Source organism: Strix aluco, chromosome 11 (assembly GCF_031877795.1).
Source record: "Strix aluco isolate bStrAlu1 chromosome 11, bStrAlu1.hap1, whole genome shotgun sequence".
NCBI lineage: Eukaryota > Metazoa > Chordata > Aves > Strigiformes > Strigidae > Strix > Strix aluco.
The window spans coordinates 20,559,413-20,577,641 of NC_133941.1; the positions used below are offsets into that span (position 1 = coordinate 20,559,413).

Below are 18,229 nucleotides of genomic sequence, written 5' to 3' on the forward strand. Positions count from 1 at the left end.
TCAAATCTGCATTGTGGGGTTTTTTGACTAATTGTGTAATACTGGAGTGTTAGTTCCTCAGTCTATGTCACGTTCATCATCTGTACGTAGTATTTCCTTCATAAAGTGAAAATATACATACATTTTCCCACAGGTCCTCTGTCCCAGGGCCAGACTCTTCATCTCTCAGAATCGGGGTTAGGCCTTCCCCTTTTTTGAGAATTCTGACTGAAAACGGTATTAAGGGGGGGAAGAAGGGGGGGGGGGAAGAAGGGGGGGGGGGGAGGGGAGCGAAAAAAAAAAAAAGGCGGTGGTGGTAAACCTTTGCTCCGGACAGGCGGGATTAAATCCCCTCTCGCTGAGGCGGGCTCCGAGCCGCCCTCACCTGCCGGTGGTTCCCGCCAGTGCCCGACATCTTGCGAGCGCGAGAGGCAAATTTTAACGTAGTAACGGGAACTGTATAAAACCGGGGGTGGGGGGTCCCACGCCCCCTCAGGACGCCCCTTCCCCGGCCCCCCCCCTGCGGCGCCCCGGCCCTCCCCCGCGGGGCTCTCGGCCCTGGGGGGTGCCCTGGGCGGGAAGCCAGGCCCGAGGCTCGGAGGGGCCCCCCCCGCCCCATCTCCGCGCCGCTGCGCGCTCCCTGGAGCCCCGGCGGAGCTGGGCGCGGCGCCGGCCTCTCCCCGCTGAGGGGAGCCCCAGCCCTGCCGGGGTAGGCGAGGCGAGGCTCCGCTGGGGCCGGCACCTCGGCGGGGAGGGGAGAGGCGCTGCCTGGCCCCCCCCCGCCCCGGGTTTCCCCGCTCTCCGCGGCCCCGCTAAGTCTGACGGAGCGCCGCCGCCCACCGCAGCGCAGCGGCCCGGCGCAGGAGGGAGGCGCCGTGCGCGGCCCGACTCCCCGGGCGCCGCCGCTGAGGGGACAGCGGCCGCCTGCGCGCTCCCGGCGGCTCCGCTCCGCTCGGCTCCGCTCGCCGGCTCAGGTAGGAGCGGGAGTCCGGCGCGGTGAGGCTCCGCCGGCGCGGGGGAAGGGGGGGGCGGCTGTGGGGAGCGGCGACCCCCGGGGGCTGCCCCGCGCTGAGGTGACCTTGAGGCGCGGGGGGCGGCGGGGGGAACGCTGCCGGGGGCGGCGGTGGCGGAGCCCGCCGGGGCCGAGCCCGCCGCGCAGGGGTGCTGGGGGCAGCGGGAGGCGGCTGAAGGATGTTTTCGGGCGGTGAATGGGGCCGGTTCTGCCGCGGGCTGGCTCCGCGGGACGGGGCGGGCGGGGGAGCTCCGCGGCAGCCGGCTGCGCTGCCGCGGGGGAAAAGCCGCCTCTCACACCCTTGGGTCTCGGTCCGTTGGGTGCCCGGCGGTTTCTTTAGTGACAGGAACAGGAGCGCGGCGGACAGGGGTGTCCCTGCTGGGGGCAGCCCCGCGGCTGGGAGCTGGGGGGCGGCGGCGAACCCCCGCGCTGGCCTGGCCGCGGCCCCGCGGACGGTGGCGGGAGCCCGGGCACCCCGCGGACGGGATTTGGGCGCCGAGTTTCGGAAGGTGACGCTCTTCTTAGAAATACTGATTTGAGGGAGTTAGAAGGAGGTTTATGGCCCTCAGTCCCGCTCCCTCGGCTCCTTGCGTGAGCGGGGGGAAGGAGAAGCCCCTCGGGGGGGGGAGCGGGGGGGGGAACTCGCCCAGCCCTGCGCCCTCAGCCGAGCTCGGGTACGGCGGGCTCGGGGCTTTTTTTTTCTTTTTTTTTTCCACACGGGGATTTCGATGTGTTTTACAAGCAGTAGTTTCAAAGCCTCACAGTACTCCAGTGAAGTGTTAAGAGCACGCCAGAGCCCGAGAAAAACTGCGGCGGGAGGAGATAACTTTCCGCAGGTCACCCAGCGAGCCACCCGCCGCGGTGCCGCTGGATCCCGGCTGAGGTGGCAGCTGCAGTCCCCGTCGCCACCACCTTTGCACGGATGTCGTCAAGATGTGCTTTCCTATTGTCACTGAACGTAATGGATTATTTTTCTAAAATTTTGACTTGGAGACTGTGCTAGAGCTGTGAAAGAAGGAACGCTGTCTTCCGTGATGTGTCTTTGAAAGGCCTGTTGTAGGTGGCGGAAAGCTCTCTTTTACTTCATTAAACTGTCAAAAAGTTTACTTCTTTCTGTGTATCTCCTGCTGATTGGTTTTGCTTGTATTTTTTTCCTTCTTATTGTTGCGCTGTTTTATCACATTACACCAACACAACTTAATCCTGTGCTAATACTTTCTTTACTTTCTTTTTATTTAAAGCGTATTTTGTAGTAAAGTGATATTTGAGAAGCATGGATACCAAGATAAAGTGCTGAGAAGATAGGCAAGCTGAAAGCAATGGTGTAGAGTAGGACTTCACTGCTACTGAAATAAACGAAAATGTAAGTTTATGAACAGTGTGAAAGTTGACACTGCTGTAACTCAACTCCCAAACAGTAAAAAGAAATCTTCTAAAGAATACGGGTATATTGCTGGTAGATACTGCAAGCCCTTAGTTACGTAAGAAGCTCTTTGAAACTGAGTGGGACGCAGGCATACGGTCATGTTCACAAGTAACACTTCATTTCTGATCCTGTCCACTCACCTCCACGTGACTGATTTTCATGTGGTGACTCAAATAGAATTCAGTGTTTTCATGATTTCTATGTGCAGAAGCAGTTGATTGTCTATGTCTGTGTATCTTGCTAATAAACTAGTTCGATATTCTTTTTAATGACTTTGTGATCTGATGTTGAGCACCATTTTCAAAGTGAACATTGCTATAAGTTCTTTCTCAAGCAAAAGAATATGTATTAAGTGTCCAGTTAGTGTCAATATTAACATTTTCATTTTAACATTTAATGGAATGAATGCAGGGTATTATCTTACCTTTAATTTCTGTTTTATATCATTACTAGTGTGGTCCTTTGCTCACACGCTGTAAATTCAGGACCACAGCCTCTTGATTATCTAGGCTATCGAATGTAAGACTGGTCCAAATTTCTGGCATGTCTCTCTATCCAAACTATATCTTTTAACCATCTCCTGATTAACCTATTTTAACCTATTTCCCGATTACGCTAAGTAAAGTTTTATTGTTTTTGACAAGTTCCATGGGGAGATAATGGGTATAATTATATGGTGTCCTGTAATGCTGTCACATCAAGAGGATTAATTTTGGAGGAGTGCAGTGGGGAGAGCGAATGGGCCATTCTAATAGCCAGTGGTTTGGTTTGGTTTTCCTTAAATAGGCATTTGATGTCATCTGAGATGCCTCGGGGTGCCCCTCCTGGCCTCTCGTGCCACTTCAGAGGCCTGTGAGTCTCCACTATGCCCCATGTCACGTATCAGACACAGTAGTAGGGCACCTCAGATGGCATTAGCTGCTTCTGTAGATAGCAGAGTCAAACCTGGTGCATTTGTCTGGTTCCTTATCCTTTGTTGGCTATGAATAAAGTGCTGCAGATCACTTAGCACAGTAACTTTAGTGATGTGACTAGAAAGTAGGACTATTTGTCTGAATATAGATAGGTGCTAGCTTAGAGTTAGGTAAATCAACAAAACCTGCATATTCTGGTTATTTGTCCAAAACTTTACAATAGACAGTTTCAAGTATAGCAAGTGAGGTTAAAAAGAAAATTCTGATACTCAAAATACCCTAAAACTTGAATTGTAACTTCAGTATAGGTGCAGAATGATGAATGCAGTTGGGGAAAAATAATCTGTGTTGACCATGAGAAAAAAGCAGAGTATTTATACAAGAGTTAAGTGATTGGTTTAGTGACAGTCTGATGGGAGATGATAGTAGAGGAGATAATTGGGAACGGGAAGAATATTTACATTTAAACAAAATTGTGTGAAAACTTTAAAATCTGCTGAAATATTTTTAAATAAACATTCGAACAAAGTTCAAACTTCTGATGAAGCTTACCACTGGAATGTGTGTGTCAGATGTACTTAAGAATTCTGTTTAAAAACAAAGCTTTACATATAATGTGTGTGTAGTGAATGTTTGCAATTTGCAAGATTCAAAGTGGCACTTAAGTTGTCCTTTGAAAGAAAACTACATAAAGATAAGTATAAATGCAGACCATTTAAGAATAGAAGTGACAAATGCAAAAAGATAAAATAGTTTTAATTATCTGAAAAGAAAAAACTTAAAATATTTGAGAAAGGAAAAGTGAGTGTGGACAAATAACATTTATGTGTAGTAGGATAATAGACATGACAGTAATGTGTGTCATAGTGGCTGAGACGCGTGTTGGTCTCAGTATATTCATGTGACAAAATTATCAGTTAAATCGGAAAGGCTCTGAAGAAAATTTAATCTTCCATAAATGGAGTTATTTAGTAGTGAAATATCTCAGACTTCCATTTTACAGGTGTGACCAACTCTTTCACATTTTTTGGATCTAATCTAGCATATCCCAAGTGATGTGTTAACTGGAGTTTTTCTGGGTCACCACATACACATCAGCATGGACTCGGATCTAAAGTTCATTATGCAAAAGGCCTTGTTTTCACATATTTTGAACCTTATGTTCACAATTCTTGAATATTTTGTAACATAAATAAAAATAGCTGGTGCACTGCAGGGACGCCCTCCACACACTGGAATGTAAACCAAAAAGTCTTTAAATGTTTCTTAGAGGCAGAAGTTGCTACATATTTAACACGTACAATAGGAAGTGTGTTTTGGAGGGTTCACTGCATACCTCTAAGTGTGCAGAAAGAGACATAGTTTCTGAGGAGCTTGAGTTTCTTCAGTCTGAATGCTCAGGTCAGTGCCCTCACAGCCTCAATAGCAATTCTCTTGCAGAAGCTTATTTATCTGCTTTCAGCTGTTTCTCTCCTCTGATCTAAAGGCTTCACATTGCTGACAGATTTTACAGTCTTCCTATCACTCCTATTTCAAGGCCGTACATCCCAAGAACTGCTCAGCTTCCAGAAGTTGTCATTTGGAGTGCCAAATACTTGTGAAGGCAACGTTGTGGTACAATTCCTGAATGTCTGTGAAAGAGCAGCAACAGTGTACTAGGTGGTACAGTTGTCATAATACAAGAATCTTTGTTTACACAATGTATTTATTCATTATATAGCGAAACAACTTTAAAAAGTCATAGCACTGGGTTTTTCAGAACCAAAACTGCTTTCTTTCATTGGTGCTTCTTGTGAAAGAGGTACTTTGTCCTGCCTGCATGTAGCAGGTTGTTTATGTATGCATTGTATGGATATATGGAAACCATCATGCGGGTTTGCAAATTCATCAATGAATGATTTATTTTAATTGGTGAAGGGACAGGATTTGGAGCTGCAAGACTGAATCATGTTTCCCTCTCACGCCCACCAAGCTTTGCAGCAGTTTGACCTTGGATGTGCATTTCGGGTTTTGAAAAACTTTGTGCAGTGTGAAGCGCAGAGTACTGAAGCTGTCTCTATTCAGCATTTATATTTCTAAGATTAATAAGTCATTAATTCTGTAGTGTTTGGGGAATTTAGCCTGATTTAGTTATTAAGATGCCTAAAGTAACTTATATTGGACTTCATGAGAAGTATGTCTAATATAAAATCATCCATCAGGATGATCAATATTGCAGTTGCTGATGTCCACTCCGTATTACAATGCCTCTCTTCTTAAAATGCTTTGGGATTCAGGAGTTTTCTGATGAATAGGAGCTTTTTCTTGGTGGTTAACAGTGAGGGTAACACCTAGCATATTCCTTTTGATATCTCGTTATGAGCAGGAGATATGAGCAGCAGATTTCCAAGCCTCTGGATAGCTTTACTGTGCAAAAGTCACAGTGTCACCTTGAATGTATTTGCTGATCATATCTATTCTGTCCTGCTTATTGAATAGCGGTTCTTCATCAGTGGATGTTACTCCCACTAATGGGAAATTTTCCATCATGGAAGGTGTGATTGCCTTCAGCAGAACATACACAATAGGCCCATATATTAGATTATGCAATATTTCAGTTTTTGTGATGCAGGTATTTTCTTGGTATTTTCAACCTTTCTGTAATATTGTTATTATTTGAACAGGCTAATAATGTTTTAAGAGGGTTGAAGTAATAGAAATTTTGTTTGCAGTAAATGTTCTCTGTCATCAAAACTGGAAACTCCCGACTGGTTGATGGGTTCCTAGAAGGTGTTCTAATAGGCATCTCAAAATGTTTGTAAGCAGCAGAATTAGGTGAGGAGATATATGATAATGAAGAGCAGAAAAATATTCTTTGCTGTCATCAGATTTCTTAGCAGTTCTGTTCATAGCAACTGCTGAAGCTTAAGGTAAATTAAGTTTGTTCCAGAAAAATTAAGATTTTTATTCATTGGCATCTGAAGAAGTTGATCTGTGTATTTTTAGGTGCTGGCCTACATTCACAGTAAAAGCAAAATGGTAGTTTTGAGAATGAACTTACACAGGAAAAACTCATTGGTGGCAATATTACGTGTATATACAAGTGCTTTTCGGTACTGAACTTGTAGTCTTAAGTTCAAATGCAGTTTTAATGCATTGCTTTATTCTACATAATCTACATGTTCACCAGGATTCTTCTAATGTGTGAAGTATTTTACTAGCTTCAAATCAGTTTTTGTGGACTCAGGATAGAAGCCTGGCATGAGTTTTGGCCTATAAATAGTGGAAAGTAATTACATGAAGACAAAATGTAAAAATTTTATCTGGAAAAGATCTATTCCATATTATTGGGTTTTTCTTAATTACAGTAAGTACCAAGCGTCTAAAAGTCCAGACAAAAACTAGGCCCATTTTTGGTTAAACATGCAAATGACACAAGACTCATTCTGGAAGAGGTAGAATGATTCCACTTGAAAGGTTAAATACTCTGAAAAATTAATGTGTTTTACACTGTAGCCCTGCTGATTCTGTGTCAAGTGCTAAAGAATTTGAGAGCAGTAGGAACAAGAAAATGCCATTATGGTCTGTGAGGGTTGGTGTTAATAGGTTTGTTTCCTCCAGAAGATACAGTATTATGTTGCTTTTTGTGTGACCCAACAGTGTTCCCATCATATTTTTTCTTGGCACTGCTAACATTTATTGCTCCCTAGCTAAATATGATGACAAGACAGAGTTGCATTTCCTGTGAATTTTCCTGTGATTTTTTTTTCCTTCCTTTTTTTGACTCAGGTTTTGCGAGTTTCTGAATAGTAGAGAGAAATGGAAAGGTTACTTTATGTGAGGCACTCCCCTTATACATTTTGGCATGACATATGCCTTTTTTAAAAATACCATTATACTATTTGTTACTTATAGACCACAGTGGCTTCCAGATCCCTTCCAGCAGAACTCAGCTTGTCTCTATTTTGTATTTTTGCTTGACTTCTAGATTTACACTTGCTCTGCTTACAGTTTACTTTTCAACAAGTTCTTCAGTATATTAGGTTTTATTTTGAATTTTGATCTCGTCTGCCTGTGGACTGAAGGTGATATGAACCCTGCCTGCTTACTTCACAAACATTTTTCTCTACTGAAATTTGTTAATGTATACAGTCAGCTGTAGGATGTATTCTTGCAGTGTGCATGTGAAATTGCGTTCTGTTGACAGTGAATTTTAGTAATCGCTTTTAATTTGTGTGGTGGTTTGTTTGTTTCTTAAGAAACAGTGCACCCACTAAGCTGCAATTTCATATCAGTCCCCTGCTAAGCTGTGATTTCATATCAGCCCTTACTGTCCCATGAAAATACCATGTTGGACAGTTACTGAAAGCCTTACTGTAGCCAGTATAAATTGCCTATTACTGGGTTTTCTTTCTTTAGTAGGTTGGTTACCATATCAGAAAGGAAATTTCATTGGTTTGACATTTTGATTATTTTCAGGCACTTAATTCTTTAGGTGCTTATGTGATGATTTAACTTGTTTCAGCATCTTCCTTGGTATAAAAGGGAGGTGGATTGGTTTGCAGTTTCTTGAGTCAGACTTCCTTCTCCCTTTGAAGTTGCATACTATTTTTGCCTCTCCACAGTCCTTTGGGAACTTTACCCTTCCTTCGTGCATTATTGAATATAATAGCTAATGTTTGGGGATGGCTTTAGGTAATTCCTTAAGTACTCTGCAGAGAACTTCATAATTCTCTATCAAACTGAGTATGTCTGGCTCCTTTCGATATTTTTTAGCCTATTATTTTTTTTTTCTTCAGGCCTGTAGCCCTGTCATCTTGGTAAAAATCACTTTAGAAAATTTTTTGCTTTTCATTATCCTTTAGATGGAGACATTAAAAGAATATGAAGGAGGTACTGAATACTTACTTCAGCTTTCTCTTAACCATCTGTTATTTTCTCTCCTTTTCCATTAAATCCTAGAACCTCTGCTTATCTTTGTCTCCCGCTTACTTCTGTTGTATTTATAGATCCTTTCCCTCTTGCCTTTTTATGTCCCTCATTAGTTGTTGATCCTTTTGTGTGTTGGCTCATCTGGATCATACCTGAGACGTTTGTGCTATTCTTTTCTACTTGTTCTTTGTTAAATCCTCTTGTTTCACCTTTTGTACAATCTCTTTTGATAGTCAAAGCCTTTAAAGACTCTGGATGTAACAGTTATAGTCTTTTACAATGCTTTCTATATTCCCTCTGCACTGAGATAATCTGTCTCACTATTTTATACAGGCTTTGTTGATAACTATCGGTTCTCCTGAACTCCTTGATCATCTCTTCAAGAGACGTTACAAATCATTTGGCTGAGTTTGCTGAAGTTGCTGCCCTGAATTCCACTTCTTTTTTGTGCTTCTTTCACATCTTCCTTTCAATATGCTAGCGAATTCTCTTGACTTGTGATAATGCTTACTTGAAATGTATAGCTGCCCTTAAAATCTCAGCCAACGCTTTCCTATTAGAATAAAATACAACTGCAGCGTTAGTAATGTCTTCCACATTCATACCTTTATCTTGTTAGCACAGCTCCACTGTGATAATATACTATGTTTCCTCTTTAAGGGAGCAGCATGAAAAGATTAAAAAAATGCATGTATGTGCTGGCTAGGGCATGGGATGGGGGAACTAACACTGTGTGTTTTTACTTGCTTTGTTAGGGGACATTTTCTGCCCTCATACAAGTTGCTCACCTTTGCTGAGCTGTTGTTTCAGATTAATAATTAAACTGGGACTGTATGCAACTAACCTGCACGTTTGAAGGGTTAATTCATCACTACTTGTAAAGCTACTGAGAATTTTGGATGGAAAATGCAAAGCACTGTTTGTATCTGCCAGTTATTTCTAACGCTATTCAAAAAGAGTATTAAAGCCACTTACTTGAATAGAAGTGAAGTGTGGTAGGTTTTATGTATATACAACCAACCAAGTTTCTTCTCCATGTGAAAACACCAGTTTTTTTGGTGTTCCTCTTGCAGACACCGTTCTGCGAACCAGTGCATTTCAAGTAGAAGAACCTGCCTAGAACAGCATACCCTTTCAGTTAAAATTTCATCCTGCTCTAGGGAGCGAATATCACATTTATAAACTTAGCACTAAGTGTTGAGTTCTTGTCAAGAGACCATTTCCAGGTAACATTTATGGCCTGATTGTCAAATAAGGTATAGATAACGCAGTAGAAATATTTAATGTATTAAGGGCAGGCTTTTTAAAAAGGGGAGGAATGGAAGCCAAATGGAATTTTAAGTCCTGTTGGCTTGTCAATGGGATTTGTGCCTCTATAAGTTGGATGTTTTTGAAAATTGCACTCTAAATTGGTGACTAATAGAAATCTTCCCATGATAATGGCTTACAAGTTACCATTAATAATTCAGCTGAAGATTATTGGAGTCTGATTCAGTACTTCCTGAAAATGCTGAAAAGTTTCTCTCATTGATTTTAGGGGCTTTGGGTTATGTTGTTAGCGTGCTCTGATGAATGAATGTGCTTTTGGGGGATAATTTTGCCCCTTCCAATGCATCTAGGTAGCCAGAGTTGAAAATCATGAGTTACAGGAGAAAGGGATGATGGAGTCTTGTTTGATGCTGTTTATGTGCTGTATTTGCAAGGATGTGTAAGACCCTGTTCCCCTAGGCGCAGGAGAATCAGGCAAAGTGAGTTTCTCTCTGCCAGCTTTCCATAGCAGAAGCTCAGTGGTGGATTTCCTTGGGAAGGGAGGTGGGAGGTGGGCTGAGCAGTAGCTGTCACTGCTGTGCAGCATGGGCTCTGCATCAAACGCAACAGCAGCAGTGCCCTGCCTTCCCTCCCAGCCTCCCTCCATCAGCGCACAGGCACGTCCGATGCTGCAGCCTTTGCTGTTACGCACCACTGAGGAGCTGGCTGTTTTCATCATTCCTTCTCTTTCTTTGTTTTTTTTTTCTGTCTACCTCTCCTCTTTCATTTTTAGCTCCTTCTTTCCATTCTCAAAAAATATCTAGATGAATCCTTTCCTCTTAAACCATTTGAATTCCAAAAGAGTCATACATTTGATACTGCTTTGGATGGAAACATGCCTTTTGCAGCTGTTTTAATAGAGGGATGTCAATTAAACCTACCAGTTTCATCCAACCAGATTTTCAAGCATCCCAGAAGCACAGCACTGTCTTTGGTTAATCTATGTATAAATATAAAAAATAGAAGCCCCATGTATGTATTTGTGGGGGACATAGAATCTATAAAAGAACAACAGTGGATCACTAGTACTGTTAATAAAGGAGATATAATATTTAGAGATTTTTAGGGAGATGTGGAATTTTTGTTATCAATATGTGTGAACAAATTAATCAAAACAAAGATTTGTGAAAATATGTTCATTAACACTGAAAGATGAGCTGACAGGTCCAGATCCTTTTGCAATGGAGAGAGATATTTTTCTAAATGAAAATACAGAGGTACTGGTGTTGAACTGAAAGTCATTTGGAAGTATTTTTGTCTTCTAACACACCACTCAGTGCCTGTTAGCAGTCTGCCTCTCTGCAGCAGCAATAGGTGTACAGCACTGATGTCTTTTCAAGTTGAATAAAATTCTGCTTCAGACATGACCCTGCCTGAATTTCTCTGTCTGTGGAATGGAGCACACTGAAGGATGCTTGGAGAGGTTGAAACGAACACTTATGGGTGCATACATTAGTGTTTAGTTCCTATGTGAATGCCCTCTTCAGTGCAGGGGGGGAGAGACTTTTTCAACCTGTTATTATAAATGACTTCTGGCTTCATAACTTTCCTGTGATTCAGCCTGATTTTTTTTTTTTTTTTTTTTTTTGCGTATTTCTGTGTAAATATAGTGAAAGAATTATGAGATTGGAGAAGTTTATGATATCCATTCTGATTTTAAACCTATGACTTCTGGAAGAAAATTGTAGCCCTAAAAGCTTTGCTGTGTGAGGTATACAGAAGGAAAAGCCATAGGATGACTGTAAGTGTCGAACAATAAGACCGGAACAAAAAGCTTTCTATAAATAGTAGCATGGTCCCAGTTCAGTGAAGTACTTAAGCATATGCCTAAATCCCTCCTTGTTCAACAAAGCACTTACATGAGCATTTGAATTCTGCTGAAATAAAGCATTAAACATCAGGCGTAAGGGCTTTGTTGAATTAGGGGCTGTATCTGCGCAGACAGACCTGGAGAGAAGGATGGTTTTCTTCACAGGAAAATGGTATGCTGTAAGCCTTTGTGGTGTAATATTTTCTATGAAAGTTCTGACATTGTGCACTGACCAATTAACTTGGAGAACTCTTGGACATTGAAGTATTAGAGAGTAATTTTGTTCTGGTATTTCAAAAATTGTATTCTTTTGTTGTTTGCAAATTGGTCAGGCTTAATGATAACTGCTGCCTTTGTAACAGTTGGACCTGGATTATCTACTGAAGTGAATTTCAAATTTCTTGGTAAAACTACTACAATGAGGATTTTCCTCATGACATCAGTGAAGCAGTCTGCATTCAGGAATTCAGAGCATGGGCTTCTCAATGCAGGTACCTCAGCACTCCGTCAAGGAGTTTTCATATACGTGCAAAGGCCATTTTGGTTCTCAATTTTTGAGTTAGCTACATAAAACCTCTTACAAAGGCTTATTTTCTCAGAAAATACTTAGCACCTATTTTCTTAAAATGAAATCTAGTTAACAATTTCAGGTTTTCAAAGTATTAGTCTCTTTTGAAACTGTTCTACAGGGATCCTGACAGCTGTTTTTAGTCCTTTTGTCTTTGAAAAGCCTCCACATAATGTTACCAGTGGTTGTGATGGCTGGCTGGGTTGATCAGAAGGTGATACTTAAAAAGGGTGTCTCGGTCAGGCTAAAATAATGAAAATACAACACATCCTCCTTTTTTATAACATGGCCCTGTACAGCTAACCGGACAATTTTTACCATTTGTAGGAGTATGGAGGTTATAAAACTTACGTTTCCATTGGGATGGAAACTTCAATGTGTCACTCCCTTGTCAGGGATTCTGATACAGACTTGGCTTTTGAGAAACCTGCTCCAAGTCCCTGCTCTGATTGACAGCACAGCTTTCACATCTCAGATCACTCAAAATTAATCAGACCCAGGATTCCCCAAATGCATTTCAGTGTGTATTAGTTATGAGAGTCACCTTCACAGCTAGGATCCTTTATTTTTCTTTCCAGGGGAAATCTGGGTGAAGTAGGTAAGTAGCGAGTGGTTGGACTTTTGATGAAGTGAAGTTTTGACCAAAAAATGTTCTGATGTTTTAATGAAACAGAATTGCCCTGGTGATTTGGCGGACATATATATGTGTCAAGTGGATCTAGAAGACCACTTTCAAAAATAGTCTTTGAAGTATTGACACTCTTTAAAAAGAAATCTGTACAGCCCAAGTTATACCTAGTGCCAATTGCCTATCACTCACTGTGCTAGGGCACACTGCCTTGGCTTTGTTTACTTCACTCTTTTTCTGTTGAGTAAATCTGTATACCTATTTTTTGTCTGTGCATTAAGCGCCTGTCGGGAAAAGCACACTCTAAGAATGGTTAATTCAAATGTTAAACATTTGAGCTGATTAAAGAAGTTTTAATCTGGATCTTTACATAGGAAGTTATAAAGGAGTTTCATAATTTAAGCCAGTCAGAGAGGGACCTGGGGGGGTTGATTGACAGCCGGATGAACATGAGCCAGCAGTGTGCCCAGGTGGCCAAGAAGGCCAATGGCATCCTGGCTTGTATCAGCAATAGCATGGCCAGCAGGGACAGGGAAGCGATCTTGCCCCTGTACTCAGCAGTGGTGAGGCCGCACCTCGATTACTGTGTTCAGTTTTGGTCCCCTCACTACAAAAAGGACATTGAATCACTTGAGCGTGTCCAATGAAGGGCAGCAAAGCTGGTGCAGGGTCTGGAGCACATGTCGTATGAGGAGCGGCTGAGGGAACTGGGGGGGTTTAGTCTGGAGAAGAGGAGGCTGAGGGGAGACCTCATCGCCCTCTACAACTACCTGAAAGGAGGGTGCAGAGAGCTGGGGATGAGTCTCTTTAACCAAGTAACAAGCGATAGGACAAGAGGTAATGGCCTCAAGTTGTGCCAGGGAAGGTTTAGACTGGATATTGGGAAGCATTTATTTACAGAAGGGGTTGTTGGGCGTTGGAATGGGCTGCCCAGGGAGGTGGTGGAGTCCCCATCCCTGGAGGTGTTTAAGAGTAAAGTTGACTTAGCGCTGAGGGATCTGGTGTAGTTGGGAACTGTCAGTGTTAGGTCAATGGTTGGACTGGATGATCTTCAAGGTCTTTTCCAACCTAGACGATTCTGTGATTCTGTGAAGTCTATAAAGTCATAATAAGCTCATGTAAATCTCCCCAGTGTAATGAAGTTGAAATATTTCAATTGTATAATTAAAAACACCCTTCTGTAAATATTTGAGTGAAAGTGCCTTGATGCTTATACATTATGTTTGGTTAGAGCAGGTACAACTTTGAAGAAGTGCCGTTTTGATCAGATTCAAAGGTGAACTGTTATGAATCATGGCTAATGTCATAATGTTCTCTTACTTCACGTGCTGCATTTGGCACTTTAGTTACACAAAATGAGCTCTTATCTGTTTTGAACTTCATACTGTCTGACTGGCAGTTTCTGTAGCAAGGATCAAAATATCTATTAGAAACAGGACTAAAATATGAAAATCAGTCTGTAGAATGACATAGAACTTCTGTTAAAATTAATGACGTTATACTATATGATGTAATTAAGCAGGTTGGTAGATAAGAAACTAATGAGCTGGTCTTCGTGAAATACGCAGACTGAGTAACTTCCAGTTGGGTATTGCTGTGGAGACTGGCAGTAAACTGACCAAAGTGTTTGATGATCTAATGTTGAAATGTACATGTAATGAAGCAAACCAGGTTTGCAAAATATAAATTGCTATCAAGTTCCCTCTTCAAAACACTGAAAATAAGTTCAGAGTTTTTAATGAAATGTTCAGGAGCTGTTTTGTTAAGGTAGCGTGGCAAATAAATTCTTTAATTCTTTAGTCCGATGATGGTGCCAGAGGTATTTAAATCTTGCCTTCAGGAGAAGGAAAAATATTTTTAAGCGATATATCAAGTACCACTACTAATTTCTATTACCAAAATCTTATAATTTTTGATTAAGAAAAAAAATCCAAGAAACTGAATCACCTTCTATTCCTATTAGAAAAAAAATCCATTTTTCTGAGATAGAATTTTGGTATGTCTTAGAGGATATTGTGAGTAAAGTTGACCAAAATGATCATGATTATGAAATATTTTTGTTACCTTAATAAAGGAAAAGGTAGTGGGGAAACATGAACAGTCGTTATTCCATTTGCAGTCCCTTCTGTGCATTTCTCTGCAGAGGGCTTTCAACAGATTTTAACCTAAGCGGGGCTTCATCAGCTGGATACATTCTCCTCTGTCCCTTCCTCCACCTCCTTGGGAAATTGAAATCAAATTGCATTGTGCAGCAGATTAGTAGTGAGTTGAGTAATCAACTTGCAGAGGCAGTGATGACCTGGAAGCTTGGTTGTAAGTTCTCCCCCTCTCCCATAATTGAGTACTGTGGCTTTTTCCTAGATGCTTCCTTTCTGTTTGAGATGACCAACGAGTGAATGTGGAATCGCGTGTAGAAGCTCATGCGTAGGAATACAAGATTGTAATAAGGGAGGAAAAATGTATCTGTCATCTCAAAGCAATTTGTATCCTCATTCCAAATTCTTCATGAAGGTGGAAGGTAGGTGTCCTTCAGCTGCGTTCACCTATCAGCTACTGTGTGTCTGTGGTGGTCTCATCTTTAACAGGATGGGATTGATGGGATCTTTTCATATTCATTTTTTTCATTCTTATGCAGCAGGATTGTACATGTTCAAAGGTACGGTAACAGTGGTCAAAATATCTTTGTTTTGAGAAACTCAGGAGTATTTTAAAGTTGTAGGGTTTTTTTCATTTTTTTTTTTTTTTTTCCCCTCAGTCTGTTATCCAGTATGCTTTTTAGCAACATGAGGGTTGGTAGGAATTGAATTTCTTCACAAATTAGTCAAGCTGTGGTATCTTTGCTGTATTCCTAGAAATAACAAAACATTATTTGTTACTTATGTGAATAGTTGTTTGAGATCATTATAAGGCAAAGGCTTATATTTAAATACGGTATACATTCAAAATATACTTCAAAGGATACTTATTAATACACATAATAATATCTCAGCTTCCTGAGGGTCAAATAACTTTTCATGTATGTAGAACTAGGAATTACAAGGAACTTCAGTGAAGTGCTTCCTATCTACAAATATTTGTGAAACCCTGCCCAACTATAAGTAGTAAAAAGGCTGCAGCTGAAGATTTGATCTTAGAAGACACCAGTTTCAGTGAGGGTGGTGCTAGAGGATGCAAGTGGGGCACCAAAGGGGTATGCTTTTCATACATGAGTATTTGGCTGTGATGATAGAGACATATTACTAAATTAATTAATCTAATTTTCTGTTTCTGGCATAATTTTTTTCCATGCTATCTCCATGGTGTTTCATCATTTCCTTACAAGTTGTGGTTCCTGAAGTCAGATAATACTGCAAAAATGACCTTTTGTTTCTTTTTTGACTCTCCTTTAAAAAAAATAAAAGCCTTCATAATTGTGCAGAAAAAAAAAATAAAAAAAGAAATAAAAAAATGCCCCAAATGTTACTTCAAAAAGAAACAAACACCCAATTTTTCTACTGCCTCCTTCCTCATTTTTGGAAGGACGACCTGATGAGGTTTTTCTCAATGTCTTGGTAAATAATGTCTGCAAGATAATTCTGCGACGGCTTTGGAAGCTAGTTCTCTGCTACAGTAATCAGCATTAAGACAGATGCATGAAATTCCTAGTGTGTAACATTGCCCTTTTAAAGTTCAATTGAGAGTGCAAAATAGCATTTAAACTCACTGGGGCACGAAGTGCATATAAAGTGGAGTATCCAGTTGCCATCAGATTTACAGACACAGAATCATTTAATGAATTTGAGAAAAGTGGCTGAAAATGAAGAAAGTACATATTAAATTTAAGCCTTGATATTCTCGTGGTACCATTTTACTAGAACAGATTTCAGAAATCAAGTAGTAGCATTCAACATTTTTCTGTACTGTTTTTTTTTTGTTTAAAGAGCTCTTTCCTCTAGAAATTAAATCCAAGTTCTGTTAGATAAACTCAAACTTCATATCAAAGCACCAAGAATAAGTCATTCTTACCAGCTATGTTATATGGAATTCCAGTGTAGTTATGGTGAGTAGAAACTGGTGTTAGAATAAATCCTCCAAACAATAATTCTAATTGTAAACTTAAACTTTAAGAAGATTCACCTTTGCTGGTAGGCTAATTTTTAAAAATATTTGACATATGCAAAAGACTTTTTAAGGAACAGTAAGGTTATAAAATTAGGTAGTCCCAGATTAGGATGTTCTATCATCTCTATTTTCTGTGCAGCCTCAAGAGTAAAGGGCATGCCATCTGAACTAGTTATTCAGGACAGCGTGGCTGACTTTGTGTGCTCTTGTGCTACAAATATGAGATGTATCTCTACAGACGGCAGAGTTCAGTGTATTGTGTGTGTTTTCACTGTGAAAAATTTCAGGTCTAATGACTGTGTGAAGTGGATGAAAGCATAAGAAATGAATTGTATTCCTGGGGCTCTTTCAAAAGAGCATACAGGGGAATCCTTGACTGAGTATGAAGTTAGACTCTCAGGTGCGAAAGAGTGTGTTTAGTGACTGCATTTCTCAGAATCCAGCTTTACTTCCCCTGTCTTGCAAGACTGGAAACTGGAAGAAAATTAGCATTTAGAAAGTTAGGATTGTATAGGCCACGGGAGTTGACAATATTGTTACCTAAGGTAACTGAGCCAGGGCAAGCAAAGGAAATGCCTTGACCAAGAGAAGGTTTGTGGTATAAGGTGTATGAAAAAATGTTTCTTTTCTCTCAAGTCAGACAGAAGTTAGCCCAATTACTTCAAGTATGGATAAAAACAAAAATAAGGCCATGGATGTTGAAAAACTTCTGAAAATATTTATATCGAATCATTAATGTAAGTTCTGTGGAGAGTAAGAGACAGCTGATGAGGCAAAACTGTCAGTGGCCATCGTGCCTAAAACTCCACAAAAAACCCCTCACAGAAGCAGAGAGTGGTAGTGGTTTGTTTACAGTTTTTGCATGTTGTTTTTTTTTCCTGTGGAACTCAAGATGGGCAACTGCATAAGAGTCCTCTGTGAGGAAGATGGCAAATGTACCTGAAGTCTGTGTATTGCACCCGCTATCCTGTCTGCATGTCTAGACTTACTTTAGGTATGGTTTTCCATTTCCATAGTGTTCTGTAGATGGTAGGTGAAAGGCAGATAAAGACAAATTCATAACTGCATTTGAATTGGGTGGCCGTGCTCATTGGTGGGATAGTTCCTTACTGTTTATCTGCATTTGCATTTCTGATAATTCAGTGGTTTATTTCAGTAGAAGTGTTTGGCTAATCTGATAGTTGACGAAGTTTCTCACGTAGTCATCAGTGGGGCAATGGAAGGTGAATATGCAACATAAATTAAAAATCTACTGCCATGTTACATTAGAGAAATTAAAGTAATACGAATAAATTTTCTCACCTACAGATAAATAGTGCATAACATACAGAATAGGCAAAATACTCATCTAAAAATAAGCACTGTTACTAAGGACAATAATACTGCTAAGCAGAGACATTAGTAATGTGTGTCAGAAACACATTTCAATTTCAAATGTCCTTTAGGAAACATCAGTGTTAGTTATTCTCTTTCCTACCAGACTGGTTACCAGACTGCCTACCAGACATGACCTTTTGTAGTTCCTATACAGAAGCAGAGAAGAAAACAGTTACTCAAGAATAGTAGGGTAGA

The 18,229-nt window shown here is 40.9% G+C and overlaps 1 protein-coding gene across 5 annotated transcripts in view; it reads left to right on the top strand.

Moving 5' to 3' along the window:
- Positions 1 to 614: 614 nt before the first annotated feature.
- ATP2B2 (ATPase plasma membrane Ca2+ transporting 2) overlaps positions 615 to 18,229 on the top strand; it is a 431,184-nt gene continuing 413,569 nt past the window's right edge. Inside the window, exons 1-2 of one of the 5 annotated variants that reach the window (XM_074836607.1) lie at positions 615 to 953; positions 2,233 to 2,354. The gene's annotated coding sequence lies outside the window, so the exon portion shown is untranslated. The remainder of the gene's footprint in view (positions 954 to 2,232; positions 2,355 to 18,229) is intronic. The other 4 variants (XM_074836605.1, XM_074836606.1, XM_074836603.1 and 1 more) reach the window with 4 other exon arrangements.